Source organism: Microtus ochrogaster, unplaced genomic scaffold (assembly GCF_000317375.1).
Source record: "Microtus ochrogaster isolate Prairie Vole_2 unplaced genomic scaffold, MicOch1.0 UNK44, whole genome shotgun sequence".
In the NCBI taxonomy this organism is placed as follows: domain Eukaryota; kingdom Metazoa; phylum Chordata; class Mammalia; order Rodentia; family Cricetidae; genus Microtus; species Microtus ochrogaster.
The window spans coordinates 463,843-470,726 of NW_004949142.1; the positions used below are offsets into that span (position 1 = coordinate 463,843).

Sequence of the window (6,884 nt, forward strand, 5' to 3'; positions counted from 1 at the left end):
TCTCTGTGAGTTTGAGGCCAGCCTGGTCTACAAGAGCTAGTTCCAGGACAGGAACCAAAAAAGCTACGGAGAAACCCTGTCTCAAAAATCAAAAAATAAAAAAAAATAAGATTTGGGGTTGTCCTGCAAGTACTCCTTAGATGAGTACTTTAAAAAAGACCAGAAAGTTTCACTAGAACTTTAAAATACAAATGACGCAAAAATGTGTTCCATGGTAGAACACTTGCTTAGCAAGATGGGTTCCATCCCAACAGTATGAGAGAGAAGGGAAGGGAGGGGGGAGAAAGTAGAGAGGAAGGGAGACACAGGTGTGATGCCTTACTCTCTTTGATAACATTAACTTGCAGTATTACTTGATAAAGCATTTATCAAGTTGCCCCAACAGACTGTACATTCTACAAACAAGACATATCCTATGTTTCTTGGCAGCTTCCACAAAGAGAGTACATATCCACTGAGCTGTATGCCATCTCTCTCAGAAAGCATCAGGAAGAAACTGCTGGCTTGAGCATCTCGAATGGTGTTCACCACTTCTGCCCTTCTCACATTTGAATGTCAAGACAAACAAAAGCCAAAAGAAAAGGAACTTTCTGCAGACAGAAATGACCACTGACCACAAGACTGTCTTAAATGTCACTGAGGTCACAACTACCCTTTACCTAAAATTTGCCTAAACATCTCCATTAATAAATAGCTTAAGTTTGATAGTAAATTATGATAACAAGAAAAAAATTACTTTTCAAGTAAGACACAGAACAGGGCTGGGTAGTGGTGGTGCATGCTTTTAATCCCAGCACTTAGGAGGCAGAGGCAGGTGGATCTCTGTGAGTTCCAGGCCAGCCTGGTCTACAAAACAAGTTCCAGGCCAGCCAGATCAACACAGAGAAACCCTGTCTCAAAAACAAACAAACAACAACAAAAAGACACAGAACAGTAAGTTAGCTGGCAGTCACTAGTACTTCCACTGTTGTGACACACTATGCCTTGGGCCAGTGTCTTGTCCTTTTGGCCTCAATTTCCTTATCTACAGAATGAGGCTAACGTTCTGTGACTAACCTACCTCCCAGGCCCTTTGAAGGTCCTCAGGCTGCGGATTATTTCTAAGTGGTTATTTATCCCCAATGAACTACATATGAAAATAAAAGATTCATGAATCTGCTGCTAATGGTTCTTTGTGGCGAGTGTGCTAACAGACTACAAACAAACCGCTCCAACTTTTTTATTCTTATTAGTCCAGATTTTCTTCCCAAAGCCCTGGGTTCGATTCCCAGAACCGACATGTTGTCATCTATCTGTAACTCTAGTTCCAAGAGGATCTGATGTCTTCTTCTGGCCTCCTTGGACACTGGACACACATGGTGCACTGACATACAACCAGGCAAAATACACATGCACATAAAACAAAGATAAATAAAATCTGAAAAAAAATTCTACTAGTGTTCTGGCCTGGCACATACAATAATGAAACAGAAATGCTACCTCAAGGAACATGGACATTATTTAATACAAAAACAAAAAAAAAATGGCTGGCTCAAGACATACAGTCTAATCCCACATAGGTGGAGATGATTTAATGTTTTAATAAATTCAAATCAATGCATTACCTGACAATTCAACATTTACAATGAATACAGACTAAATAAGCCCTTTAATACAGAAAACAGCAGGTGTAGACTACATACATTTTGGACAAGAAAAAATGACTAACCACTGACTGTAGCAACACACATTTTAATTGATATAACAGAGTGATGTGGACTAGGTATGGAAAAAGGGACTTGAGTGGCTGCCTGAACTTGCTAACTTGCTTACTTAGACACACACACACACACACACAAACACACACACACATCCCAACAGGTAAAGTTTACACGAGGAACTCAGTCAAGGCCAACCAGTCTTTGTTTCCCTATCTTCTGCATTTATCCAAGAGCTTGGCTCTGAGACAGAAAACTCCCACTCTTGATTGGCTCATTCTGTCCTGTGCAATTAAGCAACACCACAATCCAGTAAACGCAATGGCTCAATTATTTATTGTCTAGTCAAGTTTACCAGGTGTTTATGAGAGAACAATGTCAAAGAGGAAAGAGGTTTGCTGCTCTTTAGAGCTGGTTTGACCAGGGATTTATTTTGAATTAAAAAAAAATGTTTGTTTGTTTGTTTTTTTAACAAGGTGAGGGGAAGCATAGTTTAACATAGTGGTGGGTGAAAATTTAGAAAGAACACGTTTGTCAATTTCCTATAGGAAATATGATTCTTATGAAAAAATCGTAGCCACAACTAGCCAGCCCAAGAGGCTGTGGGGGAACACCAGTCCCCACCTCCTAAGGGGTACAGCTCGCTACTGAAGGAGCAGAAGCAGGGCAAGGCAAAGAAAGTGGCTCGGCACCGAGCCGCCAGGCCCCCAGCACGGGGGCGGGAAGGAGGCTCTTTCCAACTCCCCCACCCCAATGATCTCCTCCGGCGTGACAGTGGCTCTGGTGGCCCGAAGTCCCTAGCCTCCGGGAGCAGGCATTGGAGGGCCGTAGTTGACTTCTGTCACCCTCAGCCTAGAATTCCCTCGCTCCACGGTTCTACCCCCGGAATCTCCCTCCGCATCTCCCCCTCGAAACTTCCAGCGCCGCTTCCCTTCCCAGGCCGGCTCCTGTCATCAGTGGAGCAGTCCCTCCGGGGTGACCCTCGGTGTCTCCACCTATCCTCTCGCCTCTCTAAAGTGTCCCATTCACAGTTCTAAGCACCCCTAAAGCCTCAACCGCGCGACGCCCCGCGGTGTCCCCCAGCTGGCATGCCGTCGGGGCGGTGGCCCCACCCTGCACCCCCTTCACCTGTCTCCCGGGCTGAGGCCCGACTGGCCGGGCTGCGCTGACTCCCAGTGCGAGCAGCTGGACTCCCGAGGGCCGCCTGGCCTCTCCTAGCCGACGCGATCAGGCGACGCACCGAGCCGGGTTGTGCCTCAACGATCCGGTTAGGGCTCGTTCCCTCAGCCGCGACGTCGGAACCCCAGGCTCCCCCTCCCTGTCTACACTGCAGCTCCGGAAACCGCTGAATTACAGCCCCTCCAGCCAATCCCCACCCAGCTCCCAACGGGCCAAGACACGCCTCCATGCATAATTAAAGAACGACCCGCTCTCTAGGCCACCCCGAGGCCTCGGGGCGACGGCAGTACTACCGAAGCCCCGCCCATCGACCAATGAGAAGCGCCTCTAGAAGAGAAGGTGGGGTCGAGAGGCGTCTGGACACGCCTCCCTGTGCGGGCTGTTCCGAGAGCTTCTTGTTCCGCCCGCCGCGGTCAAGGGACGAGCCGAGGCCTAGCTCACAAAAGCCCGGGGGGAGGGAGGAGACGTTAGTGGAATGTCCTGCTGAAAACTCAGCTGAGTTCCTGGCAATGCGTGACGTCAAGACACTTTAAATGCCCTGATACGGCTCGCCTCTGCCCGCTCTCCCTTTTCCCGGCCCTTGGCACCACGTGGGGGCGAGATTGTGAGGTTCTTACCACGTGGGAATCAGCCAGTTAGCCGGTCTCCGTGTATCACTACACATATGCATTTGGGTTTCTGGGGACATCAAAAAAGTACATGGGCGACTCTTGACTGCTCTGAACTTCAATGTCTGCGTGAGTCTGGACATATACCCGGAAATATGACGTGGAAATAGAGTAATTACTAGATTGCGTAGGGGGGGAATCGTGGATATAACCCAGCGCTGTGTTCCATCGCTTCAAGCATGAAACTCAAAAGGAAGGCTTCTTGGTCAGTTCACAGAAATGCAGAAAGCATACTCATGACAGCTGACATGAAAACAGTATTTGCCATTTCCCATTCCCACGTTCTGCGTTTTGTGTTGTGACTTTTTGCTTTTGTTTTTGTTTTTCACATTACTTTGTTATACTGGCCCTTAAAATAGTTCAACAGAGTTTTGATCAATTTGTTTCCTTTAAGAGATACTGATTTTAGGGGCTGGAGGGATTCCTCAGCTCTGGTTCGTCTTAGAGAATTCAGATTCAAGTCTCAGCACCCACCCACATGGTGACTCTCAACCATCTGTAACTCCAAACCCAGGGAATGTGAGGCTCAGACCTCTGCCGGCACCAAGGACACGCGTGGTGCACAAGCATGCCTGCAGACAAATCAACACACGTTAAATAATTTTTAAGTTAGGTACTGATTTTAAAACTAACACACACACACACAGAAGGCCCATAAAATATTCTCCTTCCCTTCTGATGGTTTTAGGATTCACTGTTATCATTAACTAGTCTCTTGCCACTAAGCGTAAAAGTCCAATTGGGAGAAATAGTTGTGAGACATTCTTCCATCACTGCTTAAGACTGAGGTGGTAGGTCTTAGGTCATCTAGCCTTTTCCTAGTTCTTGAAAATATCCGACCACTTTCCCATCGTGTCTGTTGGGTGTGCAAATTTTTTTTTTTTTTTTTTGGTTTTTCGAGACAGGGTTTCTCTGTGGCTTTGGAGCCTGTCCTGGAACTAGCTCTGTAGACCAGGCTGGTCTCGAACTCACAGAGATCCACCTGCCTCTGCCTCCCGAGTGCTGGGATTAAAGGCATGCGCCACCACCGCCCGGCTTTGGGTGTGCAAATTTTACTGAGTTGAAACTGGCAGTTCACGGTGCGTGGCTTTGCTTTGCTTTATGGGATAGAGGACGAACTTTGCTTAGTGCAGTGATTTGTATGTGCATGTGAGGATGCAGACTTACAAGTACATCAATAGTGTTTGTGTTGCCTGTGTTTAACACAAAGAGGGATAAAGATAAAAATCTTAAAAGGGCTATTATCTCACCACACAGATAACCCCAATGACTTTTCCTTTTTAAAACACAGCTCATACATACCCAAACAGTTCAGGAAACTTGACATTTTTGTTTTCTTTGTTTTGTTTTGTTTTTTTGTTTTTTGAGACAAGGTTTCTCTATAGCTTTGGAGCCAGTCCTAGAACTAGGTCTTGTAGACCAGGCTGGCCTCGAACTCACAGAGATCCGCCTGCCTCTGCCTCCTGAGTGCTGGGATTTAAGTTGTGTGCTACCACCTCCCGGCTTGGTTTCTTTATTATTACTATCACTTGGTTTCTTGAGACAGGATCTCTTGAATGCACTGAGATTTCAGACACTCCACACCACATCCCACCTAGGTTGAAATTTATTAATAAAATCGTCTTCCTCCATCAGTCCTTTTCCCTAAAGATAAATGTGGTTATTAATTTCTGGTGAGAAAAAAAATCAATGACTCTTAACCTTTCTTGGGTCACTGATCCTTCTGTAAGACTGACAGAAGAGAATTTGGATTCTAGACCCCAGGAAATAGACAGCCTAAGCTTTTACTCACATCTACTAATGGCTTCCCATATGCCTGAAACCTTTCCTCAGTCTCCAGACTGGGACCTCAGTTACCACGTCAGATCCATCTTTATGAATGTGTAATGTTTGGAACAGAAACCCAGGACTTCAAACATGCTAAGCCTGTGTTCTACCACTGAGCTACTTCCTCAGCTAATACCTATTTTCAAAGTAAGAAGTGGGGGCTGGAGAGATGACTCAGAGGTTAAGAGCACTGGCTGCTCTTCCAGAGGTCCTAAGTTCAATTCCCAGCAACCACATGGTGGCTCACAACCATCTATGATGAGATCTGGTGGCCTCTTCTGGTGTGCAGGCATACACACAGGCAGAATGTTGTATATATAATAAATTAATTAATTAAAATAAAAGGAAGAAGTGAGTACCTCCATGTAGGATCCCTAATGATGGACATGAATCTCCTACTGCTCAGGAGATCCACTCCAGTAGGAAACTGTTGTATTTACTTACGGAAGTGTAGGGAGGGAGAGCACGAGCGCTGGTCATCACGGCAAGACATCCCACCCACATATCACCTAATCCTCTTTGAGCTTGATAGCCCGTGCAGTTGACTGATACCCTGATACTGTAGTGTTTGTTTAATGATTTCTTGCTGCCTTTTGTTGTTGCTGTTTGTTTGTTTTAGGCAGGGTCTCTGTAAGTAACCCAGGTTGACCTACAGCTACCATCCTGACTCAGCTTCCCAAATGTTAGGATTACAGGTATGTACCACTGTGCCCATCTCATTGCCTTTTTTTTTTTTTGCAGCAACCATTTAGCAAATAGGAGAGGCCATATTATCTACTGAAATAGAACACTAAGGTTGAAAGATAAACATTATGGCTCAAGCTTATAAACCCAGCTGGGGGCTGGGGAGATAGCTCAGTTGGCAAAGTGCCTGCCATGCAAGTCTAAAGACTTGAACCCAGGTCCCTAGCACTCATGTCAAAAGCTAAGTGTGATCCTAACACCCCTTGCGGGGCAGAAACACATTGATACCCAGAGCTTGCTGGCCAGTCATTCTAGCCAATCAGTGAGTTCTTGATTCAGTAAGGGAACACTTCAAATGATAAGGTGGGGGCTTTCTAAATGGCTTAGCAGGTAAAGACTCTTGTCACCAAGCCTGACAACCTGAGTTCAATACCCAGGATCCCGACATATGATTGAAGAAGCAAGCTGACCCCTCCAAATTTTTCTCTGACCTTCCCACACATGCTATGGTATATAGGCATATTCAAACACATGCACATAGATAGATAGATAGATAGATAGATAGATAGATAGATAGATAGATAGATAGATAGATAGATAAATAGATTTTTTTTTCTGAAAGAAGGTGGAAGTCAGGTATAGTAATGCACACCTTTGATACGGTGTGGTCTGGGCACTTGGGAGGCAGAGGCAAGTAGATCTCTGATCCCCTTGAGTTTAAGGCCAGCTTGGTCTTTTTTTTTTTTTTTTTTGGTTTTTTTCGAGACAGGGTTTCTCTGTGGTTTTGGAGCCTGTCCTGGAACTCCCTTTGTAGACCAGGCTGGTCTCG

The 6,884-nt window shown here is 45.7% G+C and overlaps 1 protein-coding gene across 4 annotated transcripts in view; it reads right to left on the reverse strand.

Annotated features, from left to right (window-relative positions):
• Stat3 (signal transducer and activator of transcription 3) overlaps positions 1–3,024 on the reverse strand; it is a 57,268-nt gene extending 54,244 nt beyond the window's left edge. For 3 of the 4 annotated variants that reach the window (XM_026777012.1, XM_013354445.2, XM_013354446.2), the window contains exon 1: positions 2,826–3,024. The gene's annotated coding sequence lies outside the window, so the exon portion shown is untranslated. The remainder of the gene's footprint in view (positions 1–2,825) is intronic. The other variant, XM_005369030.2, reaches the window with a different exon arrangement.
• Positions 3,025–6,884: the final 3,860 nt, after the last annotated feature.